This window comes from Prionailurus bengalensis, chromosome D1, assembly GCF_016509475.1.
Source record: "Prionailurus bengalensis isolate Pbe53 chromosome D1, Fcat_Pben_1.1_paternal_pri, whole genome shotgun sequence".
Lineage (NCBI taxonomy): Eukaryota > Metazoa > Chordata > Mammalia > Carnivora > Felidae > Prionailurus > Prionailurus bengalensis.
The window spans coordinates 69,434,569-69,459,672 of record NC_057346.1 but is presented as its reverse complement, the minus strand read 5'-3'; the positions used below and the strand labels follow the sequence as shown (position 1 = coordinate 69,459,672).

At 44.8% G+C, this 25,104-nt stretch overlaps 1 protein-coding gene across 2 annotated transcripts in view; it reads right to left on the bottom strand.

Annotated features, from left to right (window-relative positions):
• Nucleotides 1–16,745: 16,745 nt before the first annotated feature.
• PARVA (parvin alpha) overlaps nt 16,746–25,104 on the bottom strand; it is a 189,673-nt gene continuing 181,314 nt past the window's right edge. The window contains exons 13-16 of one of the 2 annotated variants that reach the window (XR_006297416.1): nt 19,583–20,432; nt 18,300–18,811; nt 17,710–18,043; nt 16,746–16,919 (exon numbers count right to left, since the gene is read on the bottom strand). The gene's annotated coding sequence lies outside the window, so the exon portion shown is untranslated. Of the gene's footprint in view, nt 16,920–17,709; nt 18,044–18,299; nt 20,433–25,104 lie in introns of both variants that reach the window. The other variant, XR_006297415.1, reaches the window with a different exon arrangement.

Genomic DNA, 25,104 nt, shown 5'->3' with positions numbered 1-25,104 from the left:
CTTGGCTCTATTGACTTACAGTTTTCATCAAATTTTGAAAGATTATGGCCATTTTTTCTGTAAATATTTTTCTACTATCACATTTTCTCTCCTTCAAGGACTTTAACTACAAACACATTAACCACTTACCATTTTCCCACAGCTCATTAAGAAAATTTTCTTTTTCTTCTTTTGGATAGTTTCTATTGTTCCATCTCTAGGTTCACTAACCTTTTTTTTTTCCTGCAAAATCTAATTTGCCATTACTTTTATCCAGTGTATTTTCCAACACACATTATAGTTTTCTTCTCTAGAATTTTTAGTTTGTTCTTTTTTTCTCATGTATCTTTCATACTTTCATTTAATTTTTCTTAACATGAGGAATATAGTTATAATAACTGTTTTTTTAATTTTTTAATGTTTATTTGTGACAGAGAAAGACCGAGTGTGAGTAGGGGAGGGGCAGAGAGAGGGGGAGGCACAGAACTCAAAGTAGTTCTCCATCCTGTCAGCTCAGAGCCCAGCATGAAACTCGAACCCACAAACCATGAGATCATGACCCGAGCTGAGGTTGGACACTCAACTGACTGAGCTACCTAGGTGCCCCATTATAGTAACTGTTTTAATGACTATGTTTGCTAATTCTAATATCTGTGTTACATCTGGTTTGTTTCTATTAATTAATTAATTTCTCAATATGGGTCCTGTTTCCTTCTTCTTTTATATTTGGGTATTTGGGGTTGGATTACAGACATCATAAATTTTTCCGTAATGCATGTTGAATATTTTTGTTCTTGCCCTTTGTTCTGGGGCACACTTAAGACACTTGGAACAATTTGAGCTTTTCAGGTTTTGCTTCTAAGCATTTTTTTTCAATGTTTATTTATTTTTGAGAGACAGAGACAGCCTGAGTGGGGGGAGGGCAGAGAGACAGGGAGACACAGAATCCAAAGCAGGCTCTAGGCTCTGAGCTGTCAGCACACAGACTGATGCAAGGCTGGAACTCATGAACTGTGAGATCACGACCTCAGCTGAAGTTGGATGCTTAACTGACTGAGCCACTCAGGTGCCCCTTTAGTTTTGCTTTTAAAATTTATTAGTCAGAGGATCCTGGGTGGCTCACTCTGTTATGCACCTGACTCTTGATTTCAGCTCAGGTCATGATTTTACAGTTTGTTAATTTGAGCCCTGCTTAGGGCTCTGTACTGGCAGTGCAGAGCTTGCTTGGAATTCTTGCCACCACCACCCCCCTCACCAAAATAAATAAATCAACGTAAAAAAAAAACACAATAAAATTTATTAGGCAAAACTGAAGTAGTGCACAGTAGAGGACTAATAATTCTCCACTATTGAGACAAGAGACTTCTGTATATCCTACCTCACATTCTAAGAATCATAAAGTTTCTCAGTCTAGGTGGTGGGATCAGGCACCATTCCTAGCTATAAGTGAGCACTGGGCATTGTTACTTCTAAATTCTTTAGAAAGTTCTTTCCCTAGAGATGGCTAGTTTTGTCACACACACGTACTTATAGTCAACTGAAAACTCGAGGGACCCCTCTGCAGATCCCTGAGTTCTCTGTGTTACTCCATTTTCTCTTGTACTATGTCCCATCAATACAAGTCACCTTAGTTTCCCCAGGGTCTCAGCTATATCTCCTTAACTCAAGGATTATTTCCTTTTGATGAACTGGCCCCTTTATCATTATTAAGTGTCCTTTTTGTATCCATGGCAATATTCTTTGTTCTACATCTTGATATCATTACTGATGTATCATCCTTCTAAGTATTCTACTCAATTCCCTTGAATTGTGAGGGTTTTCATGCTGGCTGGCAGGAAAATGAACTATTCCTGGCTCCATGTGAGCTTTGGGGATTGATCCCTCTGATCTTTTTGGTTGATTCTTTCCCCAACTTTTGTGTAGTTTCCTCACAAGCACAATCTGAGCTGTACTCAGCTGAAGACTCAAGAGGCTCTGATGATCTCTAGAGCTCACTCTTGGTGTATTTTTCTCTTCTCTGGTTCCTTGTCCTGTGAGCTCTAGCTGCTCAGGCCTCCCTTTCTCCTAGCTCTCTCTTCTCAACCACAAGGTCTGCAAACCTCCAGCTCAATTCTCCCTTCCCGTGTTGTGGCCTGGAAATTCCCTCCAAGAAGTAATCTGTGGCAGTTGGTGGGTTTCTATTCTACGTTCCCCCTCTCTTAAGTGTCACTGTCCAGAGCTGCCAAATGTTCTATGTCTGCAAACCATTGTTTAATATATTTTGTCCTTTTTTTCTTTTTTTGGTCATTTCAGATGGAAGGGCAAATCCAATTTTCTGTTACTCCACATTGCCCTAAGTGGACGTTTTTATCTTTAATAACTTCAGATGGGGGCGCCTGGGTGGCTCAGTCGGTTAAGCGGCCGACTTCGGCTCAGGTCATGATCTCGCGGTCCGTGAGTTCGAGCCCCGCGTCGGGCTCTGTGCGGGCTCTGTGCTGACAGCTCAGAGCCTCCAGCCTGTTTCGGATTCTGTGTCTCCCTCCCTCTGACCTTCCCCCGCTCATACTCTGTCTCTCTCTGTCTCAAAAATAAAGAAACCTTAAAAAAAATAAAAAAAAAATAACTTCAGACGTATCTATTTTATGTATCTAAGGTTTTTGGTGATTATGTTGTGTTCTATGTGGTGCATACTGTTGTTTATTCACGGTGAATTATGTTTTCAAGTGTTTCACATTGTTATTTTTTGTCATGAGCTCATTTTCAGTTGTGGGTTTTTTTTTCTGTCAGAATCTAGTGCAGCCTGTGTTGAGAGCGTATCCCTCCAGATAGTTTTCTGTTTTCTACTAGATTATGTTAATTTCTCAGCTGCACAATGTTCCCACAGATAAAGTGCCATTAAAAGATGAGCTCACAAAATATGCAAAATAATTGTTTTTAGACACTGGACATCACTGGTGTCCTCAGATCACATGGAGAATGTAAAGTTGAAGTCCAAACCCATGTACAGTGTGGGCCCACATTTTTGCATTGTCAAGAGAAACCTTTCTTTTTTGATCCAGAGCCTAAGAAAAGACTGACAAACTTTCTTATGATCTTTGCATGCTGATAGTTTATTTCCACTAGACAGTGTTATTTCATTTCTAACTCCTAGCATTAATGGGGCTTTTGTAGCCTCACAAGAGTGTTAAAACCCCAATCCCTAGATCACTGAAAATAACATCTCTTTTCTTTCTCTAAAATCAGTTCCCATATTTATTATTCCAATTTTCAGTTTCCTAGCATGTGGAAATTTCTCTTTCTTTCTTATGGTGTTAGATACTTAAAAAAGTATATATTTAAACTATTTTATGGTTTTAACCACACACACACACACACACACACACTCTTTTTTTTTTTTTAATTTTTTTTAACATTTATTTATTTTTGAGACAGAGAGAGACAGAGCATGAACGGGGGAGGGTCAGAGAGAGGGAGACACAGAATCTGAAACAGGCTCCAGGCTCCGAGCTGTCAGCACAGAGCCCGATGCAGGGCTCGAACTCACGGACTGTGAGATCGTGACCTGAGCCAAAGTCGGCCGCTCAACCAACTGAGCCACCCAGGCGCCCCGCACACACACTCTTTTGAGATAATTATATATTTTCTTTTTGATTCCTAGTTAGTGGCAAAACTTATGGAGGCTTCCAACCTTCAGTTATTTGAAGTTAAAAAATAAGTGTCTAAATACAGGTAAGAGAAAGGATATTAATAAAGATATTGTCAGTAATGAAAGGAAATGGTGTTCAGGTAATGGGCCCAGGGAATGAAAAAAGTGAGAAAAGAGGAATGGGGTCAGGCAGATGAGCATAGGTGTAATAAAACTAATAATCACCATTTATTGGGTGCTGACTATGTGCAAGGCATTTTACATGTGGTGTCTCATTGACCCTTCCTTTAGGAAGGTAATAGTATCCCCAAGGTCCAGAGAAGAGATGTAGAGCTCAGGGAATGTAAGAGAGCTGATTTTAATTGGATCTATCTATTTTTTTCCACTAAACTATGCTGCCTCTCAGATGTGTAGAGCACACTGGATTCTTGCGAGAAAGAATAAAGGTAAGATTATTATAGTCTCTTTGAATGAACATTTTGCTCCTAATCTTACTGTTATTTTGTAGTAAGAGTGTGCTACCATACATAATACATACACATATACAGTTGACCCTGGAACAACACAGGTTTGAACTGCATGGGTCCACTTAGATGCAGATTTTCAAAAAAATAAATACAGTACAGTGCTATAAATGTATTTCCTCTTATGATTTTCTTAATAATGTTTTCTTTTCTCTAGCTTACTTTATTTTTTTTTTAATTTTTTTTTCAACGTTTATTTATTTTTGGGACAGAGAGAGACAGAGCATGAATGGGGGAGGGGCAGAGAGAGAGGGAGACACAGAATCGGAAACAGGCTCCAGGCTCTGAGCCATCAGCCCAGAGCCTGACGCAGGGCTCGAACTCACGGACCGGACCGCGAGATCGTGACCTGGCTGAAGTCGGACGCTTAACCGACTGTGCCACCCAGGCGCCCCTAGCTTACTTTATTTTAAGAATACAGTATACAGGGACACCTGGGTGGCTCAGTTGGTTAAGTGTCCAACTCTTTTTTTTTAATTTATTTTTTAATGTTTATTTGTTTTTGAGACAGAGAGAGACAGAGCATGAACGGGGGAGGGTCAGAGAGAGAGGGAGACACAGAATCCGAAGCAGGCTCCAGGCTCCAAGCTGTCAGCACAGAGCCTGACGCGGGGCTCCAACGCACAGACCATGAGATCATTACCTGAGCTGCAGTCAGAAGCTCAACCGACTGAGCCACTCAGGTGCCCCTTAAGCATCCAACTCTTGATCTAAGTTCAGGGTTGTGAATTCAAGCCCTACTTTGGGCTCTACGCTGGGTGTAGAGCCTACTTAAAAAAATATATAGTATATAATACATGTAACATACAAAATATGTGCTAATTGACTGTTTTATGTTATTGATAAAGTTTCAGTCAACAGTAGGCTATTGGTAGTTACGTTTTGGGGGAGGCAAAAGTTATATACAGATTTTTGACTGTGTGGGGGATCAGCACCCTAACCCCTGCATTATTCAAGATACAACTCCACATATATATGTATATACATATATACATACATACACACACATATATATACTGATTATTTATATGATAATAATGATAATTTTATCTGCATCTATATTTATATATCTCCAAAGCAGGATTTTTAATACTGATTCAGGCAACATTATACTATTATGTCTGTCTGATTTGTTAGTGGGATCAGCTGGATGCCAGGCCTGGACACTCTTGAGTAAGGCTCAGCAAAATTTTTAAAGTGCAAGATAGTAAATATTTTTGGTTTTGTGGGCCATGCGTTCTTTTGTTGCAACGACTCAATTCTGCCGTTGTAGCATGAAATTAGCTATAAACAATAGCTAGATAAAAGGGTGTGGCCATCTTCCAACTACATTTTATTTATAAATCAGGCCATGGGCCTGATCCTTTTGCTCTTAAGTCCCTTCCATGATGAAATGCCAGACTGACATAAATGCACCCATAAACCAAGGCTTTCACTGTACACATGAAACTCTCAAAGGCTGAGTCAGGTAGAGAGGATCTGGATGGCAACTCTCAGAACTCCGCGAGAGTGCAGAGAAAATGAGCTCTGGCACACTAACGCTTATTATCTTATCACAGCCTGGCTGCAAAGAGAAGGTGAGCATCGTCGGTATTGGCTAAAGAGATTTTCATGAAGATAATGTTATTCCACAGACTTTTTTTTTTTTCAATGTTTATTTATTTTTAGGACAGAGAGAGACAGAGCATGAATGGGGGAGGGGCAGAGAGAGAGGGAGACACAGAATCGGAAACAGGCTCCAGGCTCTGAGCCATCAGCCCAGAGCCCGACGCGGGGCTCGAACTCACGGACCGCGAGATCGTGACCTGGCTGAAGTCCGACGCTTAACCGACTGCACCACCCAGGCGCCCCATTCCACAGACTTTTGAAAGCATCCTTGTCATCCCAGAGCCTGGTAGGGCTGGTACAATGACCAAAGTGAGATTATAGTTTATGTGTTAGAAAAATGGGCAAGATTTAAAGAAAGTCTTTTTTTTTTTTTTTTAATAGTTAGACTTAGTTTTAATTTTGATAGTTTACAAGGCTGGGCCAAATAGTGATTTTCTAGTTATGATAAATTTGCTTTTGAATGTCATTGAACTCAGTTTCATCAAGGGTGTAACAGGTTGGGCTGAATTCACATTGGTACACGCAGACCTGATTTGGCTGCTCAGAATCCTGTCCCAGGCAACAAGGTTTGATGGATTCACTGTGCGTATAGCAGACCATTTACAGAGAGCAGTATGGAGTTTGGTTTGCTTCCGGTTTGGACCAGGACTTTCTTATTTGGCTTTTTTGTGTGTTTCCTTCTTAGAGTTTCTAATTACCTTTCTGTTTTGTGTTGACAAAAAGATAATGTGCCTTTATCTTATAATACAATCTATCTAGCTTCCATTTTTTTTATTAAAATTTTTTCTAATGTTTAAAAAACATTTTTGAGAAAGAGAGAGGAGAGAGAGACAGAGTGTAAGTGTGGGAGGGGCAGAGAGAGAGGGAGATACAGAATTGGAAGCAGGCTCCAGGCTCTGAGCTGTCAGCACCCAGCATGACGCGGGGCTCGAACCCATGAGCAGTGAGATCATGACCTGAGCCAAAGTTGGACGCTTAACCGACTGAGCCACCCAGGTGCCCCTCCAGCTTCCTTTTTTTTTTTTTTTTTGGGACAGAGAGAGACAGAGCATGAACGGGGGAGGGGCAGAGAGAGAGGGAGACACAGAATCCGAAACAGGCTCCAGGCTCTGAGCCATCAGCCCAGAGCCTGACGCGGGGCTCGAACTCACGGACCGCGAGATCGTGACCTGGCTAAAGTCGGACGCTTAACCGACTGCGCCACCCAGGCGCCCCATCCAGCTTCCATTTTTAAAAATAATTTTCTATTTAATTTTTTGAATATGGAATACATTCCCACAAGTTAAAGATCAGGAATTCTAAAACAACGCCCTTCCCACTTCCTTCTTATAGTTGCTCAGTTCCCACAATAGGTATCTATTTTTATCAGTTTCTTAATAATCCTTTCATTGAACTTTTATGCATATATAAGCCAGAGTGCCTAATTATTTTTTCTTTTTCCCCTTTATACACAAGGGACAACATAAGTATTTTTCTGCGTCTTGCTCTTCACTTAACAGTATATCTTGGCAATCCTTTTGTGTTAATTCATAAAGAGCTTTATCATGTGTTTTTACAGCTGTACAATTTTCCATTGTATAAATAATCATGATATATTTAATTCTCATTTTATTGACATTCCGATCTTTGGCTAATGCTGACAATGTTACGATGAGTAACCCTGTCTGTCATTTTACATGTGCCCAAGTATAGGACAAATTCCTAAGAGTGAATTTCTGGATCAAAGGTTATGTCCATTTGAATTCTCATAATTATTACCAATTTGTCCTCTATATAGGTTGTACCAACTAAACCTTCTGGTATAAGTGTATGGAAATACATGTTTCCTCAGCTATTCTAAAAACTATTATAAAAACTTGGATTTTGCTAGTCTGATAGGAGAGATGTAGTATCTAAGTATAGACTTAGTACCCATTCTTTTCATTATGAATCAAGCTGAGCACCTTCTCATTTGTTTTATGAACTGCTTACATATTTTTCTGTGAATTTTTGTGTCCTTTGAACATTTTTTTAATTGGAGTTTAGTCTTTTTCTCATCTGTGTCTGGACATTTTATATTCTAGGGAGATTAGCTTTCTGCTCTCATGAATTGCAAATATTTTCCTGATTTGTCATTTATCTTTTGCTATTTTGATTATTTAGCAAGTTAAATTTGACTTTGATTATAGTAATTCTTTTTTGCCTTAAAGTAGTTTGTTGTTGTTTGTTTTCGTTATTTTTTTCTGTGGTCTGTAGTCAAATTTAACAATCCTTATTTGTGGCTTTTAGATTTTATCCCTTAATTAGAAAGGTCTTCTCTATTCCAAGGGCCTAACAAAATTCTCCACTATTTTTCTCTACTACTTTTTATTATCTGATCTTTTAGAATTTGTTCTCAAATACCATGTGAGATATGGACCTAACTACAGTCTATCCTTATTCACAGAGACTGTATATACAAATTCATTTCCTTGCTATAATCCATTTGTAACCCCAAATCAATACTTGCAGTGCCTTGGCTGACATTTGCCAACCCACAAGGCTTGGCAAAACTTTGAGTTGCCTGACACCTGCATGTTCCCAGCTGAGGCTGAACAAGGTGATGCTCTGCACTCTTGTTTCAGCCTTTGCACTGTGAACAAATGCCCCTTTTGTGGTCTAATTAAGTGCCCCATTTTTCACATTTCTGCACTGTTTGTTGGTGATTTTGCAGTTTAAAATGGCCCCCAAGTGTAGCGCTGGAGTGCTGTCTAGTGTTTTAAGTAAATAAGGTTATGATGTGCCTTATGAAGAAAACATGGATGGAGGTTGAGGATTGAGCTGATTGGGTATGGGGGCAACCAGGTTCAGGCACAGCCAACTGATTTGCAGGGCCGTGCTCTTCACCAGATGTCTCACCGCATTATATGGAGGAATAGTGGGAATGGGGACTGGATTATTGTAGCCTCAAATATTGAAATACCAAGGTACAGAAAGGAGGTAACTTACAGAACAAATCTGATATGATTCTTCTTTACTTGAGGAGGACCTCATGGTATCACTGACACTGTGGAGACTGGAACTGGACTGGAATATGGTGACAGAGGAGTCACCTTTATTTCAAGAGACAGCCCTGTGAGAAGGGGCAGGGGTGGAATATGGGTCACTTGAGCGAGAATCAGTGAGCTTGGGGGTGGTGAGGACACCTGTGGGACTCTGTGGCAGGCCACATGGCCGTGGGGAGACATTGAATGATGCCATTGGATCCAACCAACAGAAAGGACGCAAATGACACCTGTAGCCAAGACAGGGAATCACCTCTCTGCATCCTTTCCCAAAACCTCAGATTCAGCTACCAGCAGGATGATTGACATGCAGATCTGTGAATGATTCCATCTCCAAGAATCCTAAGAACACATTCAACTGTTTCTTATTCTGATCAATGAGGAGAGATTGGCTGGCTTACTAGGCCTGGGAGGGAGCTATGTTGTAGATAGCTGTAACACTATACAAACGATTTGGTAAAGTGACCACATTATCTCCCTTCATTAGAGATTAGGGTAGTCCGATGTGTACCCTAAAATTCAGGGTGAAAGATTCTAGATAGGTTAAAAGCAACACAGGCATGAATGTATAGATTGAAACTGTGAAAAAGAAAAAAAAATAACAGGGAAGTTAAGAAGAGATGCAGAAGATAATTGACGTTAATTATGTGACAACTATGTCTCTCTGCTTTACACACACGTTATGGCTCAGGAATAGACCATGAAGACAATGAAGCATAATAGAAAGTCTGGAAACAGACTCTTGTATTTATGGAAATCTAATTTATGACAAACATAGCACATCAAAGAGTAGTGATAGGAACACTGGGTCTGCACTTAAGAAGTTAGAGCCCAAGTTACATCTTGAAATAGGTTCCAGATGGAATATGGAGTTAAACATAAAAATAAAACGTTAGAAGAAAAGAACAGAATATTTTATCAATGTGAGTAGGAAAGGACACAAAACTCAGAAGGCATATGTAGAAAGAAACTGATGAATTAGATTATATCAAATTTTAAAACTTTTGAGTAACAAAATGTATCCTATTGAAAATACAGCCTTGGTGAAACTCTGCCACATTTGTGATAACATTCAGTGTTCCTAAAAATCAGTAACTAAAAGACAGAGAACCCAATAGAAAAAAATGGGCAAAGAAAATGAGCAGGCAATTCATAGAAAAATACAAGTCGCCAGTAATCAATGGAAAGAAACCCAATGTCCCAGTAAACCAGGATATACAAATTAAATGAATAATGAAACATTATTTTTTACCTGTATGTTTAAAAGACTTAAAAACTGGTAACATCCATTATTGGTAATGATGTTGGGAAGCAGGTACTCTCAAACAATGATAGAGTGAATTAAACTGATGGCAGAAGTTTTGGAGTGAAACATTCTTTCTCTCAGACATAACAATTCCACCTTAGAATATTCATCCAAACAAAGGAACACAGTGATATGAGCCTGGCCTTGCTTTTGGAGCAAGGTTGCCCATTCACTTATTTCCTGCTGACTCTTTTGGTGAGTCATTCAATCTCTTTGATTCTCAGTTTTGTTATCTGAAACATGGAAATGGGAATGGTACCACCCTCCAAAGTCTGTTGTGAATATTAAGTAAGTTAATGCATATAAATTACTTATGTTAGCATCTGTAACATAGTGAGCACCCAATCATGATAACTCTTTTGCTGTTACAGAAACACAATGAAGTCCAGATATTCACAGCAGTATTATTTATAAAGGTAAAAAATAGGAAGTAACCAAAATGGTTACTGTAATGGGGGAAAGGTTGAATAAATACTGTTTTTTTTTTTTTTAAGTAGGCTCCACACCCAGCATGGAGCCCAACGTGGGACCCATTGTGGGACTGGAACTCGTGAACTCGAGATCAAGACCTGAGCTGAGATCAAGACTCAGATGTTTAACTGAGCCACCCAGGTGTCCCAAATAAATACTACTAAAGACCTCTGGCATTAAAAGAGCAAAGGAAGCTGGTTATTCATTAGTTAATTCTTTCTTCATTGACTTCCTACTTATGTGGCAGGTACAGTTCTAGCCCTGGAGATACAGTAGTGGATAGAACAGACTCTCTTACTGAAATCAGGAGAATGCCCCAAGAAGTGTTGTTCAGAAGGTAGTTATAGAACAATGTGCTTAGATTGAGTCCGATTAATGATAAAAACTAATAACCATACAAAAATCTGATAATGTGGAATACTGAGAAAATATTTGGAAATAGACTCAACAGAACGATATATATGATTCTATCTTTTAACATTTCCAAAATTGGGATGTGTTTTACAATTAACAGCATTTCAGAGAGCATAAAATATGGCATGAGCAAAGCTTATCTTGGAGGTAGGACCTAAGACTGGGTAAGTATGATAAGAGACTTCTGTACTTATTCTATATCCTTTTATATTTGAAACTTTGCAAAGTGTGTGTGTGTGTGTGTGTGTGTGTGTGTGTGTGTGTATGTGTGTGACTTGGGTAAGAAAGCAGCAACAAACCTTTCGGGCTTTGAGGAGGGCGGTCCAGACCAGGTAAGATGTTGCAATCCCATCCTGTTGCTCAGGTAGACAACCTTACCTTGCAAATCTTACCTGAACTCCCTCTGTTCCTACTTTGGCCTAAGGGCCTTGCGCTTCTGCGTTAGCCAGTATTCTGCTTATAAGTAATGAAAACCCACTCATATTAGCTTAATCCAAGAAAACAGGGAGAGGGATTATTATAAAAGTAGGTGGGGAATCCAAGTCTCCAAGAGTCCAAGGATGTGACCGGGCCTGAACAAAGGACCTTGAGGAGCCAGGCTCTGGGTCTTTTAGGAGTTCTTTCTCTCTGTTTCTGTTCACCTGGTCAATTCATTCCCCTCCTTCTCTCTCGACAGAGGGGGTTTCAGGCTTTTCTATCTACAGGATAAAAGATGGCTACCCACTGCTGCCAAATGCCATCTCTTCAATTCAAGTGATTACATGGTACATCCAACATCTCTGGATCCCACATCTGAACCCCTGGGAGAGAGAACCTGATTTATTCAATTTGGGTTAGGTGTCCACTTATGATCATTTATCCCCGGAGGTGGGGAGCAAGGCATATGTTCAGATGATGCTATAGCCAAAGGCTACTTTTGTGGCCAAGCGAACACAGCAGCTTCTCCGGAAGGCGGATTATGAGCAGAGCAGATGACTTCATCATTATAGCTCATTCGTGTCATTTCCATGGCGTGTTATTTCCTTGATTCTTTTTGTTCTGGTCCTAAAAGACTTGTAAGGTTTTGGTGCCCCGTGGTACCAACAAAGTCAGGATGCTCTTTCCCTCCCTAGTTACTTCTGCTTCTCCCCAGAATGGTCCCTTCCTTGTAAGCTTATTAGCCTGGCTTCCTGGCCTTGGGAGAGACTTCTAGTTTTCTCTTCCATAGCGTTAATTAGGTTAAGACTTCACTAACAGAGCCAGCAACCTACTGGTGTATCTCTTAGCCTTTGGATATGGAATGGAAAGGTGTCATTTTGCAAACAGCTTCCAGTGTCTCCATATCCTAGCCTCATGGTGCCAGGATAAAACAGAGTCTTGTCTTTTTTTTTCTTTAATGTTTTTAAAAAAATTTTTTTTTAAATTTTTTGAGAAAGACAGAGACAGAATGCGAGTGGGTTAGGGGCAGAGAGAGAGGGAGACACAGAATCCGAAGCAGGCTCCAGGCCCTGAGTGTCAGCACAGAGCCCGAAGTGGGGCTCGAACTCATGAGCTGTGAGATCATCACCTAAGCCGAAGTTGGCCGCTCAACCGACTGAGCCACCCAGGCGCCCCAAAACAGAGTCTTTTCTTAACAGCCTGAGTTAACTACAGCAAAGTCTGCTCGAGTACTACCAGACCCTGGTACCAATGCCACCAAGTGGGAAGGGAAATCGGGATGCAGGGCTCCCTCCTCAGAACTGGAGAATTTCTCCAGATGACTGGCATGAGAGATGTTGGGGGGTCCACACAGAAGTCTCTGTCTGGACAGCTCTAGGCTTGAACTTCCTTTTTAGAGTGGTGACAAGAAGTTTTCTTGTGAGCTACTGTTTGAGGGAAAATGTGAACATCATAGTTTCTAATTTTAAACAGAAAATCCAATGGTCATCATCATCATCACTGATGCGGCCTTTCTAAAAGCTGGAGGGAGTTGTAATGTGGAATTTTAGTGACTCACCTGGTCTCTGGAGTGTGTGTTCCGGGCAAGGATGTACTTGAGGAAAATGCATTGGGTTTGGGTCCTCTTCCATGGGGAAGGACAGAGGCAGCTGCAGGGTGGGGCCAGGGAAAAGCGGGGGTGGGGGGGGCAAATTCCCCTCAAGTCCTTTTCTTTAGAAAACGGAAAATGGAAGGAATCTAAAGATCAGCCAAAGGAGTGGGACTCCCTGATGAGTTTCTTCTAATGAACTCCTATCCGCAGCGGTGCTGAAAGTGGCCCGTACCATTCTAGGCCTGGGCAGCTGTAGGGGAGAGCTGGATGGGTGCTGGCTCCTGTCTCTATTTTCCCTCTGAGCTAGGGCGGAGACTTAGCTAGTCCTCTGCAGAGCATCCTTGGACCAATGGAGCTCCATGTATTTTTCTGAGAATTTGGATCCTTTGCAGTTTGCCCCACGACTCCCACACATTTGCCTCTCAGTGTCCCAGAGCTCTCACTGCTGCAACGTTCCCATAGGAATGTGGACCCCTGCCAAGCGACCTCGTGAACATTCCATTCATCTCCTTGGCTGGGAGGCCGCAAGGAAGCCAAATTGGCTGGTTGTTTAACCGTTTGGGTCCCAAATTCACCCTGAAATGAATGGTTGAGCTTGTTGGCCTTTTCCAACAATCATGGAGGAAACCAGGGGATAAAACAAAAGAAGTCGTGCAATTCCAAGATGCTCAAACATGTATAAAATTCCTCTTAGGGAATTGCTGGCTGCGTCTTGCTCTCACTGTTTTGCTTTCTGTTTATTATCTGTTCAGCATGTATTAGACACCTCCTGTGTGCCAAGTGCTCTGCCAGGCCCTGGGGACAGAGTGATGAGATGCAGTCCCATTGAGTGTTTGATCGGAGAAGGTCCGCAGGGACCAGTGGAAAAAGTTAGTCCGACCCAGGTTTGAATCCCAGCTTAGCCTTGTGCGGGTTGTGTAACCTCAGGCAACTTTCCTGAACCCGTTGAGTCAGTGTCCTTGTTTCTAAAATTGAAGACAGTAAAATCTACTTCACAGGATTGCTTTGAAGGGAAAACCAGATGAAATGTGTAAGTGGCTCTAACAGGAGGCTGATACAGAGTAATTGCTCAGCAAATGAGAGCTCTTGTGATTATAACTCTTTGAATTATATAGCTAGTTTGACCATCTTTCTTCGGGCTCGACCCTGAATGTAGTTTTTGAAAAACCAACCATTTTATCATGGTGTATATGGGTAACGCAAGGTACAAAACTCAAGAGCATACAAAAATTACAGAAACTTCTTTCTCTTGACCCTCTGCCCCTGGTTCTTTCCCCTGAAATGATCAGTATGACCAGGATCTTGTATATTTCCAGATTTAACTCTATTTCTTGGAAATTATTTCATAACAACACTTGTACATTTTCGGTGAATCACTTTTTTTGTTTAAATGATATATGCCATTCCGTTGACTGGATGTATCCTAACAGATACATTTGTTTCTAGTCTTTGGCTATGACAACAATGCAGCCAAGTCCATCCTTGTGCCTAGCTTTGACTAAGGATGATAAACCAAAGGGCTCAAAAAGCAGTATCCTCTGCCTTGCGACGGATGAGGATGATAAATCAACAGGACATGCAACAGGCTCGTAAGGCCATCTCATTCAAATAAAGTACCTGATTGAACACAGATAATGCTAATCCGATTGGACATATTCTGGATTGACTTCTCAAACTCACTATTTTATTCCTAGAACATTTATACCACTCCCCAAATGCTACCTGTTTGAAAAGTGCGGTCTTCATAAGCATATTACAAGAACAATGGCGTTTGAGTTCAGACAGGACTGTCTTACAGCCACTGAAAGCCATATATGATACATGGACAAGTTTTTTTTTTTTTTTTTTATGTTTTTTTTTGGTTGGCACCAATGAGTCAAGGATGCAGATTCCAGACCGCCACTCTAGAAGCAGCTGTTAAGAAGATTCACACTCTAAATTTGCTGCCACAGCTTGAGACAGTGAAATGCATTAAAATGTGCCACATCAGTTAACATGGCTTCAGTGACATGAAGGCTGCCAATTTGGAAGGAGGGCAAATGTTCTCTGGCGGCCATCTTTGCTGATGCTCAGACCTGCACAGGCTGTGTGTGGAGTTGAATCAGAGCGAACCTATATGTGAGGTTCTGGCACAGTCCATGCATAAGTAACTCAGGGATTAGTTTTCCTGGATGGATAATTATTTCTGAATCATGAGAAAGGCACACATGGAAAGGAGGCTGGGGAATGGAAGTCTTTCTAAGAAGTCTTCCCCCGTCAGAGGCATGGATCCTCATATGAGATCCATGCAAATGAAAACCGGTCCCAGCGGCATCTCGAGCCAAAGAAAATTCTTGGTTGGGGTTGAAAAAATGTCAGATAAATAGTTTTTCCTTGCTTCTCAGCAGGCCCCAGCTATCACTGCAATCCAGATCTGGCCTCTGAGCAGTTCTGGCAGGTTTATCTTGGACCAGCTGCTGTGATGAAATCGCAGTAATTCCAGGTTTCCCTCAAACCCAGACTGAGCCAAAGGCAATCCAGGCTCTTGCATCCGGCTTACTTCATTGCCCTCTCTCCAATCCCTCCTCCACTTCTCAAGCTTCTGGTTTTTTTTAAAACTATTTTAATTTTTAAAGATTTTTTTCGAGTAATCTCTGCATCCAAGATGGGGCTCAAACCCACAATCCCGAGATTACGAGTTATGTGTACTACCAATTGAGCCAGCCAGGCACTGATTTTTTTTTTTTTTTTTTTAACTGAGATAGGGGTAGTGGAGGAGATTCTTCCAGGGAGCCTGGAAATCTAGAAAATGTTTATTTCAGGTTAATTCAAGAAAGCTCTGTGGGGCACCAGTGAGTCTGCTTACGTGGGCTATGTGGTGTAATGCCGACTAATAGGGATTGTGTATCTGACAATATGCCAGGCTTCCTACATGAAAGATTCCAGTTAATCCACCAATAGCACTATGAAGTACGAACTATTATTCCTATTTTGCTAAAGAGGAAATTGGGTCTCAGGAAGGTTGAGTCTCTACCTTAGGATTCATAGCTGGTAAGTAGAAGTGCCTGCCTTTGAACCTGGCTGTGGCCCGAATCTCAGGCCTCTGCTGGTTCTTGCTATACTACAGAGCTGGCCATGGGCAAGAAGGCTTTATTTAGAGTCCAGGAAAAGAGACTGGGACAAGAAAACATAAGGTGAACTAACGGGAGGAAACTGAGATCCTAGTGAAAGAAGGCAGAGGTAGATGGGTAGAACATGTAGAAAAAAGTGACAGGCTTAGGGAGGGATGGTTATTGCATTTCTTTTTTTTTTTTAAGTTTATTTATTTATTTTGAGAGAGAGAGAGAGAGAGAGAGAGAGAGGGAGAGAACAGGGGAGGGGCAGAGAGAGAGAGAAGGAGAGAGAGCATCCCAAGCAGCCCACTGTCAGCCCGGAGCTCGGCACAGGGATGGACCTCACCAACCATGAGATCATGACCTGAGCTGAAATCAAGAGTCAGACGCTTAACCAACTGAGCTGCCCAGGTGCCCATGAATTTCTTATAATTTCTTTAAAATAGGCTTCCTGGGCCAGGTGGGGGCTCACTGCCTGACTCCCAAATTCTGGGCTCCCAGGAGGATGGCAGCAGATCTAGTTTAGGGCACGAAGTGTCCTCAACCCAGAGAGGAAGATGGGGCTCTGAGCAGAGTCCACCTCAGCAACATCCAGCAGCTCGTGTTGGTGAAAAGGAGGAGCATGGGTTCATAGTGGAGCTGTGCTCATGTCCTGAACCACCTGATGTGTCAGGAAGGACACTTCTGAGCACAGCTGGCTAACAAATGTCTTTTATTTTCACCCATGGCATCTTAGAACAGGCTCTTTATATCATCCTGAGGCAGCTCCAGAAGGCTGGTGATAACAAAGGTCTGGCATTCAAAATGGAGGAATTGCTGGATTCCAGAAATAACTCCCCAGCGAATCTGACCTGAGGAAAATTCATTATCTAAAAGTAAAGAGAGAAGAAGCGTCTTACTCCCCTGATGGTGGGTTCTTCCTGGCATAAGTCTCCAGCACTGGGGAAGGAGACATTTTAACCTCTTAATTATTTTGTTGGAAACATAATGTGAGGTATAAGAAGCCAGAAGAAAATGACAAAACTGCCCAGTTTTGCATCTCCTCGTAGGGGAAGGGCAATCTCCACTGAGTAGAGCAAAATAGACAAGGAGAGACCAATTAAAATAGGTCTTAAAACAACTTTTGAGATCTACCTATCCATATATTGGCTTAACGTGTTTTATATATATATTATTGGTAAGCTAGAGCATTCAATTTTTGAGAGGTGCAGAGAATACGATCGGCAGAAAGAAGGTGGTCTTTGACTTAGGTGCACCTGAGTTTCTTCTTGTGTCTGACACCCATGAGCTGTGAGACTTTGGGCAAGTAACTCCTTGTCCCTAAGTGTTCTTTTCTGCCAATTGGGATATAAAAATTATCCTGAGCCCTGGCATGAATGTTATATATTTTCAAATGTCTAGCACATTATGTGTGCTGAGTAAATGTTGGTTGAAAATAATAAGAATAGTACTATTCTTGTACCTGTACTATTAATAAATAGTACTATTTATTAATAATGATAATGATAACCAAAAGCACTACCAGATTGTAGTGCTCAAGGATAGAGACTCTGACTGGATCATCTTTGTATCTCCAGCACACCACAAAGCACTTGGCATGTAGGAGGCAAGCCCTAAACGTTCTTTGGATTAAACTGAGCTGGTTGGTTGAGCACCTACATGTAAAGCATTGTTTTGGATCCTCTTGGGATTATACAAGTGAGTGAGATGCAGGGCAAAGTCCAGCGACAAGGATCCAAGTCACTTCTCAACCTCAGTGGTTTTCACCAGCAAATCAGAGAAAACAGCATTTTCCAAGGGCAGAGAGGGTTGGTGAGCTCCTCTAAGCCCTTCTCCTCTTTTTGCTTGCAGACAGAACCCTGGCTATACTTAGGGCTCCAAGCCTCTTCTCCATGATTCAGGGGGGCACAGTCTTCATTCTTCAGGCCAGTGTTTCTGGGCATCTCATTCCCTTTGCCTGTGAGTGGCTTGAGGGTGGTCATGAGGCTCAGTCCTGGCCAAGGAGACATGAGGAAATGTCACTAATGGAGGCCAGGAGAGTTTTATTTGCTTTAAAAAGGAGGAAGAAGAAGACATGTAGGTTAAACACACAAACACCCCTCTCTCACGAAAAACAAAAAACAAAAAAAAAAAACCCAAAAAACAACACCACCAAAAAACCTGTCTGCTATCCACGGGCTATTGCTGAGGCTGCCTGGGAAGCCTGCAAGGGAAACGGCCATTACAAGCCCTTGTGGAGAAACACCCACCTCCTAAGGGTGACAGAGCCGAATGCGGGAAAGAACCTGGGTCCCCGATGACATCATGGAGCCTCTGAATTAACCAGTGCTGGTTTTCTTGTTCCATAGATGGGTTTTCCTTATGATTTAGTGGCGAATGCCACCTAGATAATCCACTCCATCACGGCCTTGTTAATGTTGGGCCACCGCACTTCCCCTTTCCGGGAAACAGGACGTGTGCGTCCGCCACGAATACCGTGGGAGGGGTTCTTGCCTTGTGTGGGAATGCAGCAGGTCCTTTCAAACTCTGGACTTCTCCTGTGCTTTTCAGAGAGGAGCTCTGCAAAGCCACTGCAAGGATTTCTTCAGGGAGAGGAGAGGCAGTGTGGGGAGCTAGCAAGACTTCCTCAGGGAGATCGAGAGGTAGTTTGGGGCACTAGAAAGAGTGTAGGACTTGGAGGCAGGCATCCTGAGTTGGGTGCTGGTGATTCCATTTCCAGTCGTGCAGCTCTGGCTTAATCACATAACCTCAGTGTTCTTACCTGTAAAATGGGAATAAAGGTAGCCCCTACTTAGGATAAGGATTAAATGAGGAAACGTCCATGTGCTTTTCAGTGTGAACTCCTATTTATAGATAATTACTTTAAAGAAAAATACAAAGCAAAGAGCAAATGAAAAGCATTTGTTTGCCTTACTGGAAGCAGAGAAATGAAATATAAATACGTCTGTTGGGAAACAAACAATTTGGGGAAAGTGGTGGTCTTTTCCAGGCAAGATTTCGTGCTCTTTCCCCTACCAGCTTTTCCAAATAACACAGATCTTCCCAAGTGCTTCTAAAGAACAGCACAGCTGAGAGCAGAAGGGAAAGAGGAGTCCCTTGGACAGTGGCCTGCAGCCCCACTGCCACCAGCTATTAATAGCCTATAAACCCTTGGAGTGGAGCCCTGGTCCCTCCCACTCTACCCCAGGACAGTAGAGGGGTCAGAGCACTGCCTGATATGGTCTCAGAATACTGGTGATCCCTGGAATTCTCCCTGTTAGGGAACTTTTTTCCTGCTGGGCTGGGCCTGGCTGGGTTTCCTCTCTCAAAGACCCCAGCCTGAACTGGTAGACAGGTTCACATTCAACAAGCATTAATTGACCTCTTTCTGGGTCCCCCGGCCACACACTAGCTGCCTTGACACACATGATCTCATTGTACTCTCACAGCAATGAGTGAAGCTATTCTATGGAAAGAGAACCCAGCTCAGAGAGGCGTCATGACCTGTTCAGGGTCATTGAGAAAGGAAATTTGGTGCTAGAACCCAACTCACCTGTCTCCAAGCCAGTGATCTAACATTTGCATTACTGTGATGTCTAGGAGACTTCTGGGTCTTCAACAAGATGATCCAAATCCCCTGGTCATGCTGGCAAGAAGGGTGAGGGGCCTGGGGTTAAAGTAAGCCAGAGAGCAAGGGCAAAGCCAGCCTGGCACCTGGACTCTGTGGGAGGGGGGAGAAGCTGGCATGCCCTTTGGCATTTCTGGTGGCTAGGGAGCCATGTCTCAGGGAGCGTGGGACCCCTCTTTCCCTCTCTGCCTGGGCGCACCTGGTCCTATCCTTTCCCCACTTAGTCAACCTTCGAGATTGTCTCTGGTCCCTGAATGTGGGACAAAGAGTCCCTTAGCTTGACATTCGGGGTCCTTCATGACTTCAGCTCCTGTTCTTTCAACATTTGCTCCTACTCTGTACTTTCTGTTCCCATTCACACCTATTTACAGGTGCTAGGATAGCATTTTGGGGGCAAGGACTGAGTCTTAAGCCTTTTTCGATCCCTAGATCCTGGCCCAGTATCCGGAGCAGCTGTGACACTCAGGAACTGAAGGAAAAGCTGTCCCTTGTCAACTGGGTCCAGAGAGCTGGGATAGAAGCAATGGGGCATGGGACATGGGGCAAGGAGGCCATAGACCCAGAAAGGTCTAGATTTCCCCTGCTAACTCCTGGGCTGAGTTCCAGAAGTCCTGGGTCCTGGGCTGTCTCCTTTAAGATGTGCTGGGGCCTGGAACCTTGGTGCTGTTGAAGGCTTTGGGTCCAGGCTGCTTCCAGAAGGAGTCCTTCTCTAAGGAGTTGGACACAGATATTAGGCTTGAGTGTCAGTCTTCCTGGGTGTGGATGGCCATGCATCCTATGGAAGAACGATACCATGAACATTTCTTGAGTGCTGGAAAGGAGCCAGGAATTGTTCTGGCAGCTGGTGTCCTAAGAAGCACTCCCAGAGAGGAACCAACCTACCTCAGATGTCTTTTTTCCCAACAAAGAGTAGGAAGTGGGGGCTGCTTCACTTAGCCTATCGTGAGAATAGTATCATCAAGCTTACAGATAGAGTCTACCTACTTGGCTCCCCTCACCACAAATACCCGGAGCTCTTCGAAGGGTAACAGAAAGGTTTGCTGAGAAGGACTGGTCCCACATTGTGCAATGAGAACTGCACCCAGTTAGTGATTCTTTCTAGAACACCAGACTCAGGCAGGTTACACTCCTTTTAGCTCCTGTAATCCCAAGCCTTGGACCATACTCCTGATCACTGAGATGCCCCTTCTGTAGACGTGCAGTGGTTCGGTTTGCTATGGGAACAGTCTTGGGGGAATTAGTTACCATGGAGGTCACTTCTGTCTAGTCCGTTTGCCCCACTGGTACCACCCCAAATCCCCAAGTGACTTTTCTCTCCGTGACCATGGCTCTTAGAGTTTGGGGGCCTGGATGTCTGTGTTCTCAGTTCCAATCAGCGTGTGCTCCCTCCTGCTCCAAGTTGGGCAAGAGTTAGCTCTTTGATGGGGTCTTTGATAGGAGGAGTCATTTCTTCACTGTGGCTTCTCTGCAGCAGCTGTCTTGGGGACAGCTGCAAGCAATGGCGAGCAATGGTTCGATCATGCCACACACTTGGGTACGTATGCTCTCCCGTGTTCCATGTGCTCTTTCTTTCTTCTGCTTTTTTTTTTAAATTGTATTTGTTTATTTGGAGAGAGAGAGAGCCAGAGTGGGGGAGGAGCAGAGAGAGAGGGGGAGAGAGAGAATCCCAAACAGGCTCCACACTGTCAGTTCAGAGCCCAACATAGGGCTCGAATTCATGAACCCCGAGATCATGACCTGAGCTGAAATCAAAGGTCGGACGCTTAACCGACCAAGCCACCCAGGAACCCCCTCCTTCCTGCCCACACCCCCCAGCAATGTGCTCTGTCTGACTCCTCTGGGAGACTATTACCACTTATTCTGCAGATGAGAGAAGAGAGAAGGAGATTCAGGGAGAAGCCACAACTAGTAGGAGAGTTGGAACTGAACCCAGAACTGCAGGCTCTGTCCAGGGCTGCTGCTTCGGTACCCCCGTGCCTCATTCAACTAATGAGCTGGCACCTCACCCAGAGGAGGGCATGTGCTCAGGGCTTTACCTTCCATGCCTGTCCTAAGCACCAGGGTACCTGGAAGCCACTGGATGTCCTTTGAAGACACATGCGTTCACTGAGACATGATGAGCCAGCTGCCAGGGGGACCCAGGGCTTTGGCTGGTACGTGCTTTGGACCACGGACAGTCCTGTTTCACCCGAGGCTGAGTCATCTGTGGACAGTCACATGGGGTCACTCCATGGTCTCATGTTACTTGTCTTCCAGCATTTCTGGGTTTCTTGGGGACCTTCCCAGACCTCCTTTGGGGGGACTGGTTTCATGGGCAACCTGCTTCCTGAGACATACTGAGCTTACTTGCTTTTTCACTTTTATTTCCACCACGCCTCACTACGGCTGTGCTGCTTCCTCCCATGCCCTGTGTCCCTAAGAAAGGAAAGAGCCCCTATTTCATGAGAATGAATTGTACGCCAGGCATGGTGACATAGCATCTCTTTGAATTCAATCCTTATAACAAGCCTGTGAGAGTGTATTCCCATTTGAACAGTTCAGGATAGTTAGAAGGATTTAGTACCTTTCCTTCTACGGCTAGTAAGTGGCAAAGTCAGAATTTGAACCTGGCCTTTTCACCACACCTATACTTTTGCGTATACCATCTCCTGAGGACATTGGTTCCAACCGTAGTGGCTACTTAAGCTCAAACTCAAGCTTGAACTCTGTTGTGGCTCCTGACTGGCTCTACTGAGCTTCCCCAGACTTTTCTCTTCTGCTGCACGTGCTCTGCTCAGAGATTCTCAGTACTACTGATTTTATTTGCTGAGATTCTTAGGCTCTGAGAGCTGAAAGCGACTTCAGAAGTCACCCAGTCCCCCACCCCTGGAGCTTGAACCTCCTGCCGGATCCTCACAGCTTCCTTGGAGGTAAGCAGGATAGGTATCTTTTCCTTCTTTTTGGGGTAAGAACCTGTTTTCCCAGAGTGTGTGTTGGCTGTTTTCTGTCTGCCCCTGCGGGCCTGCTTTCAGACTTTGTCTCTCCTTCTCTGTGCCCTCAGGAAGCTGCTGGGCCCCCCTGGCCTCTGGGCAGGAGACTGTAGGGCTGGAGGAGAAAGGAGGGTGTTCACGCTCCCCTGCTTCCTCCCTGCCTGGCCTCAGTTTGGCGGTAGTGAGTAGACTCCTTCACCAAAAGCCACAGCTCCTGTCCAGCGGCCCTTCCTTGTAGTTATAGATCTTGTTGGGTCCCCACAAGACCCCTCTGCCCCTGGCCCTGGCATGGTACCCGTTGCCCAGTGCTGCTGGACTCCAGTGCGTCACCACCCTCAGCCCTGCCCCCAACTTTGAAAACCATTCCTTCATTAAATTCTCATGCACAGTCCCATTGTTCATCTTTCTCACTCATTGGAGTGGTCCATCCATTTCCTGCAGGGGCTCACCTGAGACAGAGGTGAAGTGACCCACCCAAGGTCTCTTGGCAACTGAGCGGCGGAGCTGGCTTTTGAACAGGAGTCACAGGACTCCTGGGCCAGTCCCGCCCCCTAGCCTGAACCCTTCTGTCCAAGACTGAGCACAGGTCTCCTGCACTCACTCCTGGGATACACCCAGAGTTGCCTACTCTGGGTCACTTTTTGGGGACTACTCTTGGCTCTTCTCAGGTCCACCCCACCTGCACCTTGTCTGAGCTTCAGAAGCCACAGTGCTACCTGCCTCAGACCACCCTTCGTGGTTGGGCTACTGATCCCCAGAGCTCTGCCATCATCCACAGTGGCAAAGTTCTGGGAGCTCTATCCCCTTGAGGAGGACCACAAGCCGTGGCCATGCTTTGGAGCAGAGATACTGACATCCCTTACTCCTGACTCCGACAGAAGGGAGCCCGGGCTGGGCGCGATGTCAGAACCACAGGCGGGCAGGTTGGACTCATGAGCAGCAATAATTCTGCTGGGAAAATAAGAGTGCCAGGAAAGGAAACTGAGGCAGAACGCTGGTGTGTTGGGGGAATGGCGATAGGCCAGTGCTCAGACCCCCAGCCTTTTAAGCCTCAGCCACTAGGTGTGAGTAAAGTAATATCACTGGGGCACCGAGGGTCTCCTGGGGGCCCAGGGCCTGAGGAGGCTGAACTTGCGGGTAGAGACCTCATTGCCTGAGGTGCACAGGACCCAGGGATGTGCTTACACATGCGGGAGCGGAGCAGAAGCCTACAGGGCCTGGTAGGCCTGCCCTCCTGGTTTCCTGCCCATTTCCCTTGTTCCCCTGTGCAGAGGTAATCCCTCTCTTCTCTCCCCCGGCTGGTAGACCACGAGGCTTTTCTATTCATATCTTCCCCATCCTGTGTCATCCTGGGAGGATCCTACGGCCTCCCCAACGAGCCATGTCCTGAGCCGCAACAATTCCAGCTTCATCTAGTATAGAGAGCATGGGTGTGACCTATTTCTGTCCCCTTTGGGGATATCCCTGGGGACCCGCTGGGCACTTGGCTTAAATCCCGACTCCACGCTCTGGCCCCCCTGGGCTGGAATGGCAGCTGGCAGGGCTGCCCCCAGGAATGAGCGGGAACTTGACCTGCAGGGGAGGGGCTCGGCACACGGGCCACATTTAGCCCAGGACCCGGGTAGGCCCCATGACTGTGTCACAAACCACCCAGAGACCCCGGGTGCCCACAGGAGCTAGAGGCCGTGGGGCTAGAAAGATCACGGACTCGAGAGTGGCACAGACCCGGGCTGGGATTTGCCTCCGTCACCACTGAGCTGCGCAACCTTGAGCAACTCAGTTACGACATCTGTGAAACGCGAAGCCGCTAACCCCTCCCTCATAGATGCGGAGAAACGCTTGCATACAGAGTGGGTAGCAAGCATGTTAGCAACTCCACAGAAGTGGAAGGCCGTGAGGTCAAAGGCCCCTGGGGCCGGCTTAGCCACCAGCCAGCTCTGTGGGTGGCCCTGGGCTGGCTGTCCACCGGCGAGCTGGCAGGGCTGGATGCGGTGATTTTCCCGTGCCGTGGGCATCTAGACCCCGTGAATCTTCCATGTTCCCGCTGCAGCAGGCCGCGGTCCTGGGCTGCGGGCTTGGAGATGCCGGGTGGGCGGTGGGAGGCAGACGTGACGGCCGGAGCGCCTGTGAGGGAATGAGCTCTACCTTCCGGGAGCACAGATCGCAGGACCAACAGCCATGAGGGTCAACACCTGGGAGTTGGCAGCAGTTTCGGTGGAGGGAGGAGAGAAGCCAGCCTGCCGGGGCGGCCAGAGGGACTCCACCCTCTCACCGGAGCACCGCCGAGATGAGAGATGAGAGATGCCCCGGATGGAAGCTAAGTACCGGTTGTTGTGTCCTGGGTTGGGGGGGGGAGGGGGCTGAGACTCGGACCGGCAGCTTCCTTGGCAGTGGGAACGACTGTGGGGGGTGGGGAGCAGGGGGGAATGAGTGCGGGTCCTGAGGGGCATCGGAGTGGGTGCCACAGCACCTGCAGCA